General features: G+C 37.1%; 1 protein-coding gene across 1 annotated transcript in view; it reads left to right on the forward strand.

Moving 5' to 3' along the window:
* The window catches only part of LOC139815465 (intraflagellar transport protein 80 homolog), a 218,282-nt gene that overhangs the window by 142,898 nt on the left and 60,747 nt on the right, over positions 1-14,637 (forward strand). The gene's annotated exons all lie outside the window — the stretch shown is intronic.

The raw sequence follows: 14,637 nt of genomic DNA on the forward strand, positions 1-14,637 counted from the left end.
GAAGGTTGGAGGAAGAAGAAGGAAAATCGATTGTAAGATAAGAATAGAAGAAAAAATATGAAGAATAATAGGATTATATGTAAATAATGATATAAACAGGAAACTAGAAGGCTTGAAGGATTGGACGGAAGAGGGGGAAAAGGGGGTAAGAACTATAATAAGTGAAGACTTTAATGCTAGAACAGGTGAAGAAGAAGGATGGTGTTTAAAATATAATGAGAGAAGCAAGAGATTATGTATTGATCGACATCAATGGTCGTGGTTGACATATTGGTGGTGGTGGTATGGTGAAGCTGCCAAGATAGCGGCGGCGGTACCGTTACCAGCGTCATATGCTATATTATGTATTCTTCCGCGCTCTGCGGCGACCGCGTTGCGCCCCAGAGACGGATCGCGCCGCGGCGGAGTGATACCGCGCATGTGTGAGCGTGCCGGTACGTGCGTGCAGCTCGCCGAGCGGGCATTCGTTGTTCGTCCGTCGTCTCGGATAGTTGTATTTGATTACGTCTTGCGTTTGTTCTAGAAGTTTCGTTACTGAGTTGAGCGTTGATACGCTGTTGTAATTATCGCGATACTCGAGTCTTCGCTTGAGATCTGATAGTGGTTAATATTGTCGAGCGAGGCTGTTGCGGTATTGTTAAGAGGAACGACAACAAAATCCCCACGTTTTGAGCTACGTGAAAGGAAGGACGAGCGTCGCCATCGCGACGTCGTTACAAGGACAAGGGAAGTTGCCGCCATTACAGCTTCGAGTTATCACGCAAAAGGAGAGAGCAGCTATTACTACTCAGATAGAGGACATCATTGCGATCTACAAGAGGAACGATCAAGTTCGTTATCTTTATCTAGACGAGAGCTTCTATTGGAAGCATATCTGCAGAACAGGTAAATCGAGATATCTGATCAAATTAAAGAACACCACGGAGATTAGGCTAGATATCGTCTAGCGGCAGAAAGAGTAAATATCGTTTACTTACAATAACGTTCTTGGTTTCAGAGATCACGAGTAAGAGAGAAAGAAAGAAGTCAGTATCGCTGACACGCATTATCTTTGAAGATAACTAAGCTCAGTATAATTACTTCTCGTTAATTTCTTGTGGTTGTAATCCGTGTGTAGAATCATTTATTCTTGTTGTAATATAACTTAAGTTTCCATTATCGAGAAACATTATCGAAAGAGATTATCGTGATTCGGACATTCACGTTAACATTGCGTTACACGGGCGTCGATCGCGAATTATTCTCGTTGCTGTGAATATAACTTGCGTTATTACGATAAACGTATATTGTGGTTCAATTCCGTTGATATTGAACATTACTTTCCTTTTACGATAAAGCGTATTAGTCCAGTCAAAATACGGAAAAAAGGGGGGGTACCTAGAAAAAATTGCAACACAAGGTTTTATTACGTCATTGTGTTCAGAAAAATATACTGAACAACATATTCAAATTCCGCCATTTTCCGCTATCCCTAAGTTTGTTTTTTATTAACAATTTCTAAACAAATTCGTTTTTCTCTACAAATACAATGAATTTTGAAATTTTTGTAGAGATCAAAGTTGTAGAGCAGACAAATATCTACAAAAAATGTTCTTATAAATTTTTTGAAATATCTCATATTATTTGAGATATTTGCAACAAGAGCTACTAGGCTACGCGCGGAGCGGAGCGGAGAGTTCTAACAAGCACACGGCAGTCTCTACCGATCGCTGCTAGTTCTCTAGGTTCTACAAGGAACTTGAGTTGGTTCTCGATACTAGTATATGTGTCTATGTATACACACACACACACACACATATATATATATATATATATATATATATATATATATACATATGTGTATATATATATATGTATATATATATATATATATATATATATATATATATATATGTATACATAGACACATATACTAGTATCGAGAACCAACTCAAGTTCCTTGTAGAACCTAGAGAACTAGCAGCGACCGGTAGAGACTGCCGTGTGCTTGTTAGAACTCTCCGCTCCGCTCCGCGCGTAGCCTAGTAGCTCTTGTTGCAAATATCTCAAATAATATAAGATATTTCAAAAAATTTATAAGAACATTTTTTGTAGATATTTGTCTGTTCTACAACTTTGATTTCTACAAAAATTTTAAAATTCATTGTATTTGTGGAGAAAAACGAATTTGTTTATAAATTGTTAATAAAAAACATACTTAGAGATAGCGGAAAATGGCGGAATTTGAATATGTTGTTCAGTATATTTTTCTGAACACAATGACGTAATAAAACCTTGTGTTGCAATTTTTTCTAGGTCTAATCGTATTTTGACTGGACTATATCATCTGCGTATGATTCATTAATTGCTTATGTGAATTCTCTATTCTTTACTGAGTTTGATTATAATTCGCTATATTACTTATTCGATAACTTTTTTTATTGTTGAAGTTACTGTGTCAATTAATATTGAAAAGTGCATTACATTCGATTTGTAGAAACGTGCATAACAGGCTATTTTAGCGTAATCCTTTATCTCTTTAAATAATTTATGTTCTTTAATTACTTTATTCAGAAAGATTATTTCTTGATTATTGGTTAATTGACACATTCCTTAATTTTTTATTATGCATTGTATATTATTCATATCTATATGTATTTTGAGTTATATAAAATGTGTTTAACATGTATGATCCTTTCTCAGAGATAGTTTAACTTTGGATTGCATTTGACTGCTACAACATTTAGAGACACAAGCGTAATTAATATCTGCTTGCATCGGATACGTACTATCATTCAATAAAAAATTACAGTAATTGAAGTTTCAACACGAAAGGATTTCTCATTACTAATCAACCATTTTTTCTTCTTTGCATTTTATACAGCTGACTTTTTTGTACAAAATCTTATTATACCACGTATATATCTATTGTGAGACAATTCTAGTTTGAAATAATATTTACCGTGAAAATACACAATCTCTTGAACTTAAACCACGTGAGTAAATGAGTAAATGTGTCGTTTCCTATATAATTTCTAGAGCCTAGGCTCCTGTGCGAGTTTGTACTAAACAGATGGGAAAAAGAGGAAGAGGGAAAAATGGAAAGAGGAGGGAAAAAATCAAAAGACAAAAAAATAAATAGGGACGAAAGAAGGTTACTGGAATTCATAGAGGAAAGAGGATGGATGATATTAAATGGAGGCGTGAAAGGGGATAAGGAAGATGAATTTACATACACAGAAGGGAAAGGTTATAGATTACGTTATAGGGGAGAAGGAGGTTAGAGAAAAGGTGGAAAGACTGGAAGTAGGAGAACTCAGTAGACTCAGATCATCATCCATTAATAGTATGGATGAGGGGTAAACTTGAGAGAAAGCAGGGAAGGAGAGAGGGAGAAAGAATAAGAATAAGAGGAGTATGGAGCGAGGAGGGAAGAACACAATTTAAGGAGAGGTTAGGGATGATAGAAAGAGGAAAAGGGGAACTACAAGAAGAAATAGAAGTAGGAATGTCGAGGATAAGAAAAGTAATAGAAGAGAATGAAAATGAGGGTGGGAGAATGGCTAATAAGAACAGAAGAGGGTGGTGGGATGAAGAATGCAGGGAAAGAAAAAGAGAAGTGAGGAGAGAACTGAGAAAATGGAGGAAAGGTAGGCGGAAAAAAGGAGAGGCGGAAAGGTACAGAGAAGGGAGGAGGAAGTACAGAGAAATGTGCGAAAGAAAGAAGAAAGAGGAAAAGGAAACGATGATAAAAGAAATAGGGGAAGCGAGAACAGAAGGAAGGGTATGGAAGTTGATAGGCAGAGTAAGAAAAAGAAGGAAAAGGATAAACGAAGAGATAAAGCTGGAAGAGTGAAAGGAGTACTTTATGGAATTAATGGGTGGGGAGGAGAATAGGGTAGCGAAAGGAGAAGGGGGAAAGGACAGGCAAGAAGAGGAAAAGATAGAACTGGAGGAGGTAAGAAACGTAATAAAGAAATTGAAAACAGGAAAAGCAATAGGCAATGGTAGGATACCGAACGAGACGTGGCAATTTGAAGGAGAAGAAATGGTGAAATGGATATAGGAAATATGTAAACGGGTCTAGAGGAGGGAAGGTTGACCGGAACAATGGAAGGAAGGTGAAATAATTCTAATAATAAAGAAAGGAGAAGGGCGAGAGGTGAAGGATTACAGAGGAATAACAATTATGTCCTTGATGTACAAGATCTACACAGCGATACTAGCTGAAAGGATAAGGAAGGAGGTAGAAACGAAGAATTTGATTCCCGATAATCAAGCAAGATTTAGAAAAGGAATGGGGACGATGGACCAAATATTCGCATTGAACTACTTGGTAAATAGACAATTAGAAAAGGAGAAAGGAAAGATGACAGTATTATACATAGATTTGAAAGCGGCGTTTGACTCAGTGGACAAAGAAGTATTAATTAAGGCGATGAAAGAGAGAGGAGTAAGGCAGGAACTAATAGATAGGGTTGAAGAGATACTGAGAGAAACGAAGAGCAGGGTAAGAATGGAAAGAGAGAGTGGAGGAACATTCTGGATGGCGAAGGGTGTAAGACAAGAGTGCCCGTTGAGTCCGATACTTTTCAATATATTAATAGCGGATATGGAAGACTATATGAAGAAGGGCGGATGGGGAGGTGTGAAACTGAGAGGGGAGAAAATATACACATTAATGTATGCGGATGATGTAGCGCTGATGGTGGAGGAGGAACAAGACATGAGATCGATGATAAGCAGGCTAGAGGGATACCTCGACAGGAAGGGATTAACATTGAGTATAGAGAAAACAAAAATAATGAGATTCAGAAAAGGCGGAGGAAGGAAGGAAAAGTATGATTGGAGATGGAAAGGAAAGAAATTAGAGGAAGTTATGGAATTCAAATACCTTGGATACACATTGAAGGAAAATGGGGGACAAGAGGCGCACATTAGAGAGAGAAGAAGGAAGGCGGCGAGAGTAATGAGGGAAGTTTGGGGGATAGGGAAAAGAATGTGAAAAAAGGATTGGAAAAGAAGGATCTGGTTATACGACACTTTGATATGGACGGTGATGGGATACGGGGCAGAAATATAGGGATGGAAAGAAAAAAAAGAGGTAGAAGGTATACAAGAGAGGATCTCAGATGGGTATTTGGTCTAAACTGGAGGACACCAGGATATATGGTGAGAGATGAAGTGGATAGAGAGAAGATAAAAGGCAGAGCAAGTAAGAAAGCATGGAAATTTGAAAAAAAAGCTAGAAGAGGGCAATGGAGAGGGAACAGCGAGGAAATGACTGGAAGAAATGAAGGAGAGATGGAAGAAGGAAAAGATAATAAGAAGGTGGGAGCAAGAAAGAAAGAGTTTACCTAGAAGGGTTGGGGGTGAGAATTGAAGAAGGGAAATAATTGAAAGGTGAAATTTTGGAAAACAAAGAGAAATTGAAACAAAAGCAAGAAAGAATAGAAAAGATCGTGGGCCCGAGATACAACCGGTGGTATAAGGTTATAAGGAAGGACGGGATTCCGGAATACTCAAAGAAGGACTGGGAGGAAACAAGGTGGAGTAGGATTGCAAGGTTTAGACTCGGTAATGAGGTTAGGGAAGAACTATATTGGAAAAAGCAGGAGAATAGAAGGTGTAGGATGTGTGGGAGGGAAGAGGAAACATGGGAACACATATGGGAAAGTGTACGAGATGGGTGAAGTGGGATGGAGAGGGGTGGCAGGAAGTGGTGGAGAGGTTACTAGGAGAAAATGAGAGAGAGAGGAGTGGATGAAAGCGATAGAGGAAATAAGACAGGATGAAGGGAGGAGAATGGAGAAGGTGGATGAGAGAATGGTATGAATGAAAAGGAAGGTTGGCAAAGGAAACGGAAGTCCGACGGGGGAAAAACGGATTGGGTTTAGAGATAAGATAAATTTAAGAGCGAATAAGCGTATATAAGCGAATAAGCGAGCGAGCGAGAGAGCAAGTAAGCAAATAAACGAAAAGAAGGATAAGGACAAGGCGTGCGAAACGTGTATGTGTGTACAGACGAGAAATTGGATTAAGCAAAAATTGTAAAGGGTTGGGTACGTCTCCATAAAACGCATGTATTATGGCCAGGTCAGGATAGGAAGCACGAGTGTTATGTGCAGGGTTGTGTACGTCCCTTCAAAACGCCAATGCGTATGATTGTTGGTAGATGATGTAAGATTGTAAGTTGTACAGGGTTGGGTACGTCCTTACAAAACGCCCTTTTAGACCTCTTTGGGGTAATAAAGTATCCTATTTAATCTAATAGACATCCTTCAAATTGTATTTAAACCGAAAACCCCAACAGAAGCTTTGCAATTCATGCTGAAGAATTCTATGTCCAAAAAATTATATACGGATATGCGGTTAGAGTGCAAGTTATCTGGAGCAGACATTTGGCCAACGTATAATATCGTAAGAAAAGCTAAATTACAATGTAGACCATTAAAAGGAAACATTGTTATAAGTGAGACGAAAGCAGATATATCCCTCCAATCTCTATTAGAACATACAGCACGAAGACTAGTTGAAATGTACGATGTAATAGTTCAAGATATGCAAAATAATAGTGTTTCTGTTACGGAAGCCGTTTTAATATGTTTATGGGAATTTGATGGTAGCTCTGGTTACTTTGCTTATAAGCAATCATATGCATCTACAAATAAAAATCCAAATGAGGGCGAAAAACCTATTTGTTACTTCTATGATTTTGCTGCGATTGTCAACAACTAACGCAATTTTGTGGAACAACTGTATCTCTCAATCTACAAGCTTTTGCAGACCTATTTCATTATACTTTGTCCGGGAATCGCGGGACGTTGTTTTAAAACAGAAAAGTGACATTGAGGAGCAAATAAAAAATCTAAAAGTCGTAGAAATTAAACTCGGCAATGTTTACTGTATTCGTATACATTTTTCGCTATTTTTAACATTAATAGATGAAAAAGTGTTGAATATTATCACGAACACTAAATCGATGCAGACTTGCCCAATTTGCCATGCGACTCCTAAGCAATTTAATAATATTTTAAACATACATAAGCAAACAAATATCTTTTTGCCTGATCCCAATTCGCTGCAGTATGGTATCAGTCCTTTTCATGCGTGGATAAGAATCTTCGAATGTGTTCTACATATTTCGTATAGACTAGATATAAATGTCTGGCAAGTGAGAAGTAACGAACACAGAGTCATTTTCACCAAACGAAAAAAATTAATTCAACAAATCCTTTGTGAAAAAATGGGTTTAATTGTGGATAAACCAAAAACCGGGGGCTATGGCACTACTAATAACGGGAATACGGCACAGCGAGCTTTCAAAAATCCAAATCTCCTTGCCCAATATCTTAATTTCAACTGTCAATTACTTTGTAACTTGAAGACAATCTTAGTCACTTTATCATGTCACCTTTCAGTAAATCCAGTTTGATTTGACGAATTCTGTACGATAACTGCTCAAATTTATGTCAGTCACTACTTTTGCTTACCCATGCCTTCGACTCTGCATAAAATTTTCATGCATGGTGCTGAGATTATAAGGACAAGCGTATTACCTGTTGGAATGCTGGGCGAGAAAGGGTCTGAAGCACGTAATAAGCACTACAAAAATTATAGACGGTTTTATAGCAAACAATACTCTCGTGAAGTAAATTTATACGACATGTTTTATAGAACAATGGATACATTGAATCCGATAATAGCAACTGTAAAACTTAAATCGCAAATTAATAAGAGCAAAGAACTATTACTTTTGCAGGACGTAAGAGATTTGCTATACGTCTTTTATATCGAAGCAACGCCGACAAGCAGTATATAGTAATAATGAAACAAATGATAGCATGCCAGGGATTTTCCTAACTTTTTAAGTTTTAGATGATATGATATTATCAGATGATGAAGAGGAAAGCACAGAATTTTCAGGCAAACATGAAGAATCTAATATCAAAGAAGACTCTCTTTAAATGATGTATTATGTGCTTCGGATTCGTGAGAGGCGAGGGGACTCTTTCAAATAAAACACCCCATAGTAAGAGGCAAGGGGACTCACTCAAATAAAGCACCCTGAGTAGTGAGAGGCAAGGGGACTGACTCAAATAAAGCACCTTGAATAGTGAGAGGCAAAGGGACTCGCTCAAATAAAGCACCCCGATTTATCGATAATAATGTAACCTCCTCGTGGTAGGCCCTGGAAACCAGGGATGACGCGTGGCTCAGTGCCTACGCGAGTGATTAGTAACACCAACTGACACCAAGGTCCGTGGTTCGAATCCGACCCGACCTTCGTCCCATATATACTTCGTTAAAAAGTTTTTTCCCGATTAAGATTTTTATGGATTAATAGTCTGCACAATTGGGAATCGGAAAGAATTCACAATCTGCAAGGCTTAAGATTCGTAAAGAATAAAAAAAATGAGACATTTTTTGAGTTAAGTGCCATATAAACTTAAAAAAAATTAACTCTAGTGGTCTAATGGTTGACGGCACGTTAAATATCCTAAAGTTCTTTTTGCCCTGGAAATTACAGAGTTTGTAGGCAAACTGCAGGCGTTTCAATTAGAAAACCTTATTTTGTAAATTTTATAGTCATTGTATTACATCTGCTACCTTAACCCTCCGAGAACACACCTATTTTTTCATTCACGGAGAATACTCTGAGTCAATCTGACCCTACACACACTTTGATCGTCCACCATTTTAAATTGACGAGTGCGATCAGCTTGAAAAAATTTCCAGATGTACTTGGAACATTGTTAAATCAATTGATATAAGTAAAAAGTGCCGTTGGAATTATTTACATATTTAAAAAAAATTCAACAAAAAATTATTTTTTTGAAAAAAAAAAAAAAAAACGTAATTTACGAAAAAAATTGTATTTTTTTAAGTTTTAATATTTCTGGCTAAAAATTTACATGTATATTCTTGAAATGTAGTAGAATCAAGAAAAAAAATTGTATTTTAGTGTACCTTCAAAAAAAGGTATTTATTTTGCTAGATGACGAAGGTGATTTTTAAGGTAAAAAAATCGAAAAATTTTATGAAAAAATCGTTCCATTTCGTATTATTTTTGCTGCGTAGTACTGTTGTTGGTCGCCCTCGAGCTCGAGCCCGCTGCTCTAAAATGCGTTGGTTGAGAGTCGTATCTACCGCATCCTCGGGCTCACTATAATCTGAACACGACGAGTCAGTGTTTGACTGTACTGACACATTATCCTCCTCCTCAGAAGAACTGTTGCCATCGAAATGTTCTGGCTCCGCACATACTACAACATTCTGAACACGTGGCCGCAAACTATACGCCATCGTGCTCACTATTGCAAACCGACGCTTAGTACACAACAGGGTCAGAATGACCCTACACCGACTTTGAATAATGCCCAACGCCTACTGCGTGTTACGCTGTACAAAGGGAGCATCTTAACGTATAGTTAGTACCCCAAACTACAGCTAAAGGGCCTCAGGCCCGCCAATTTTCAAAATGCTTTCAAGATATTTGCGATAAAACTCGAGGTAAGGGTCAAATTGACCCCTTGTGTTCTCGGAGAGTTAAATTTTAAATTTTGAGTGTCAGATTCGTTATCAGCGACCCCAAAAACCCTTTAGTACCGACTGTGTCACGCATATTCAATCAAAAAAGTAGTTTTAGTCGCCATATTGGATCCGCCATTTTGAATTTACACTTTTTTACATCAAATTCGGAATCATCTTGAACCCCAAAAACCCTTTAGTACCGACTGTCATGCATATTCGATCAAAAACAGTAGTTTTAGTCGCCATATTGGATCCGCCATTTTAAATTTACACTTTTTGGCATCAGATTCGGAATCAGCGACTCCAAAAACCTTTTAGTACCGACTGCCATGCATATTCGATCAAAAAAAGTAGTTTTAGTCGCCATATTGGGTTTGTTATTTTGAATTTACAGTTTTTGACATCAGGATTCGGAATCAGCGACCCCAAAAACCTATAGGATACATGTTTAAAAGAGATTAGTTTACTTTATTAATTTTGGCCACTGTTTTTGGGTCCCTGGCCCACTGTGGAGTGGAGTAGACCTTGCTTTGCATAGATAGTTCTCTGGACAGCATTGTACTTTCCACGCAAAACAAAATTCACCCTCCCCCCCCTGCTTATAAGGCGAAACGAGGTCATTGTATGGTTAAAGTTTTCAACTTTTCACTCACCCCTACTTGCGGGGGAGGAGCGGTAGCCCGTTCCCCCGCCTACATGTGTACTGTCTACACATATATCAGCAAATTACTTCCTTCAGTACTGACACAAACTTGTATATTTCTTAAACTTTTTTTGTTCATAATTTTTAAATAAGCAATGATGATTAAGTTATAAGAAAAAGTTGCTCAGGATCATGTTCTTGACAACATATGTCAAGATTATTGGAGGTATCTCCCCTTATCTTCATTTTTACCCTTTTCTATGCTAACTATTCTCTACTTTAACAAAAAGACTGTTCAATATATTAACGATTCACTACTTTAAATAACTTTCCTTCGTTCATACATGTACTATTTCCACATACATTAGTCGTTTGTACTTTTTAATACTCAAAATAACTGCTATATTTCTCAAACTTTTTTGTTAATAAGTTTTTAATGAAGAATGAGCGACGGCTAAGTTATAAGGAAAAGTTACTCACGGTCATGTCACTTTACAACATATGTCAAGGTCATGGTTATTGGGGCTGGTTTCCCTATACTAAATAATTACTCGTAAATAATCTGTTTTATTTTAATTATCAGAAAAACTTAATTACATATTCTAAATGATAAATATTTTCCTTTACACAGTACGAGCAACGGAAAAGGTCAGTGACCTTGAACTTCTTCAAGGTTAAGGTCAACATTAAGATAGGTCAAAAGTCATTTGGGGCTGACTGTGTAAGAGCCTCCGCACAAGACTCTCGTATGCTAACGTAGCGTAACGTAACGTGAGTCAACGCACAAAAATTCAGTTACGATTTTACGGTTATACGTTTCTTGTGCGTTGATCCACGTTACGTTACGTTACGCTACCATACGAGAGTCCTGTGCGGCTCTAAAGAAAAATATAGTAATTATTTACTTTAGGGGACACCACACCGATAATTTTGAGCTTTACACATGTTGTCAAGAACATGACCTTGAGTAACTTTTTCTTATAAGTTATTCAACAGTCATTGCTTATTTAAAAGTTATGGACAAAAAAGTTTGAGACATATAACAGTTTATCAGTGCTAAGAAAAGTAATTTACTGATATGTGTGTATGGACAGTACACATGTAGGCGGGGGTGGGTGGAGGTAGACCTGGGTTCACGTGAAAAGTTAAAAATCCGAACCGTACAAATGTTGTGTGAATGAAAAAGTGTATGCGTGGATGCAACGGAGGGCTGTCATGTGGGGGGCTGCCATGTGGGGGCCTGCCATGTGGGGGGCTGCCATGTGGGCGGGCTGCCATGTGGGGGGCTGCCATGTGGGGGACTCCACTCCAAAAAACTAACCTAACCCAACCCAATTGTTGTATGGGTGGAAAAGTGTATATGTGATCCACTCAACAAGATTTTTTGAAGGTGAAGCCCCCCGCACAGGGGCGGAACCCACTGCATCCACGCATACACTTTTCCACCCACACAACAATTGGGTTGGGCTATATAGAATTCCGTACTATTTATTATATTTTCTTTGTTAATAACTTTTTAATAAGCTATGATCTTTTACTAAAACCTTCACAACATTACATAAGGTAATGACCTTCACAACATATTTCAAAATTATGAAAAGTGGAGATGGCTCCCTAAATATTTGCCATCTTTTTTGTTTATAACTTTTAAATAAGTAATGACCGCCGATTAAGCATAAGAAAAAGTTGTTCATGTCCTTGGCAATATATGTATATCCAGCTCAAAGTCATCGGCGTGGTGTCCCCTAAAGTAAATAAGATTGTACGTCAGCGCTCTTCTAGCCGCCCGAAGCCGGCTGAGCGCCGAGCGCACACGTACATACACGGCTGCTCACTCGTGTGCGCCATCCAATGACGTGTATAGGGGAGACCGGGGCACCATAAGCCACAAAAATTCAAACTCTGAAAAGTACTTTTAAATATAAGATTTTTTCTCATTTTTTTTTTAAATAATTAAAGCATTATGTATATTTTAAAAATTATTTAGTGTACTTGGCAAATATTGATTAGTTTTTGAGAAAAAAATTAAAACACATTTTTTGAGAAATGACCCAAGGTACCCCATACCCGGGGTACCATGGGTCTGTCACTGGTCTGTCATATGGAGCACTATGAGTCACACACAAAAACTAGGTTTATTTATTCAAGAAATAACGAAAAGTTACAAAAGTTGAAAAGAAATTTTATTTTATACATTTTCTTATGACATTGTTCAGGATTGGGCAGGACAAACAAAGATATCAGAACCCACTACTGAAATATCACTTTTTTGGAGAAAAACTAACTTCTGACATGTTTTCTTCAATCATAAATAACATATATCATCAACCTATCATCAACCTATCTATCTATCATCAACCTTGGTGGCGTGTGTGACGGGGAGCCGCAGCATTAGGTGTCGCATGGTGCCCCGAATGCACTTAATATAGAAAACGGTGAAACGTAATAAAAAAAGTAAATAATACATGATTATCTGCAGTGTAGTAAAATGACAAAAGATGCTAGAACGTTACACCTAATTTTTGGTACGTGCGTATATTTTACTACAAAAACAATATTAAAACGTTTCTAAACGGTTAAAAAATTATTTACGCATCACGAAAATCATTTATGTCACGTGCGTCTCGAGACTACGGACTTTGATGACTGCCACCTAGATACGAAGTATGAGCGACGAAATAACTGTCACATGTTACTAGTTGAATCAACCTAAACATTCTGGATTACCCTAAACAGTCAATGACCCATGGTACCCCGTGGCTCATGTAGTGTCCCGGTCTCCCCTATATAATATATAAACTGACGTTGACCTTGACCCTTCCGCTTTCTTCGTGCGTTTGTTTGGCAGTGCTAAACAAAGTATTGTTTGAGTAACACGTCTTTGAAATAGCAGCGCCTTTCTAGAATCCCGCCAAATGCGAGATGCGTTCTATCATACGTTTTTCCAACGTAAAAGGTGAGCGCTCACTGTTTATGAGCGACAATTTGTCTGTGAACTTCCGCTGAACATTCACGTATTGCGTTGGGAAAACGTATGACAGAACGCACCGGGAGCATCCTCTTTGACCACGTTGCGATTGACCACACTCATAGTCCCCTGTGCTTGGAGTTTTTTCACTAGACCAACCAAACAGATATTTTTATTTTAAATCAGCCAGTTGACGACGTGGTCAATTGAGTCCCATTCAACACACCTCGCATTTGACGGGATTCTAGATCGGCGCTGCTATTTCAAAGACGTTAGAGAGCCTTTAATCAGAGTGGCGACATGTGGATACCACTTTTGATTGGTTCGCCATGTTTCATTCGTTTCCGCCAGTTTTTCAATCTCATTACTTTATAAATTTTGGATTTTTGTTAAAAAAATTGGAATAAATTAGAAATAGAAAATAGAAAATTAACTATTGCACATTATTTTATTTCACATTTTATAATAGATTTCCATTTTACTTAAAAGAATGATGCATCGCCATGGACTTACTATCATAATATTTTCTGTTTGGCAATAGTATTCTACGTTTATTTTTAAATTCTAAACGCACAATAGCAAATTTGTTTAACATTCCGGGAAAAAATATTCTTATCTGATCATATATGATCATATCAATTTGGACATATATGGTCAGATATGGAAATTGGCCAGATCTGAGGATATATGATCTGGTATTATTGTATATGTTAATATCTGATCAGGTATGATCAGGTACGAACTGACACATCCGTATTTCATCAGGTATGATCTGATACGTATGCATTTTAACATATATGTCCATGTATGATTATATATAATCATAGATAATAATATTCGTCCGTACATAATCCAGTCTGGACATATATATTTAAGTAAGTTTCAGAAAATTGTTATATATTTTTAAAAGTTATTTTTTAAAAGTGTGCCACTTTATTATAAAAGTAGACTCCACGATACAACTAATACAAAAATTGTGCCGCTCCATAGCGCGATACAGTGTCGTGTCTTTTGATACCGTTCTTATAACACTGTTTGTCAAATTTTAAATACGAGAAACAGATCCCATCGAATGCCATCTATCGAATACTTTGAGATGCAATATCTGATCTGATCATATATAATCTTATATGACTATATAGGATCATATATGATTATATGATTTTCAGTTTAAATTATAAGATATGTTTGCAAAATAATACGATTAATATATTTATTTATAAGAACTATAATATATATTATATAACAGTTTTTTTCACGAATTTACAGGTAAAATTTCACTGTTTACGAAAATATTCAATAAAAATTAATATGTCAATTAAAAAAGATTAAGTGTCTTTTTATTTTATTTTTTTTTTCATCACTGAGGATGGTCCAAAGCGAAGGACCGAAACGTTTGATTGTTCTTTATATAAGTGTTTAAATACAGTTAGATTTGTCGCCTTGCTACCGGCGTTTTGGCTCTCATTTGCCTATATTGTACTTGTTTGTTTATTAAGTGTCTTATGCAAAA

This window comes from Temnothorax longispinosus, chromosome 6 (assembly GCF_030848805.1).
Source record: "Temnothorax longispinosus isolate EJ_2023e chromosome 6, Tlon_JGU_v1, whole genome shotgun sequence".
Classification (NCBI taxonomy): Eukaryota; Metazoa; Arthropoda; class Insecta; order Hymenoptera; family Formicidae; genus Temnothorax; species Temnothorax longispinosus.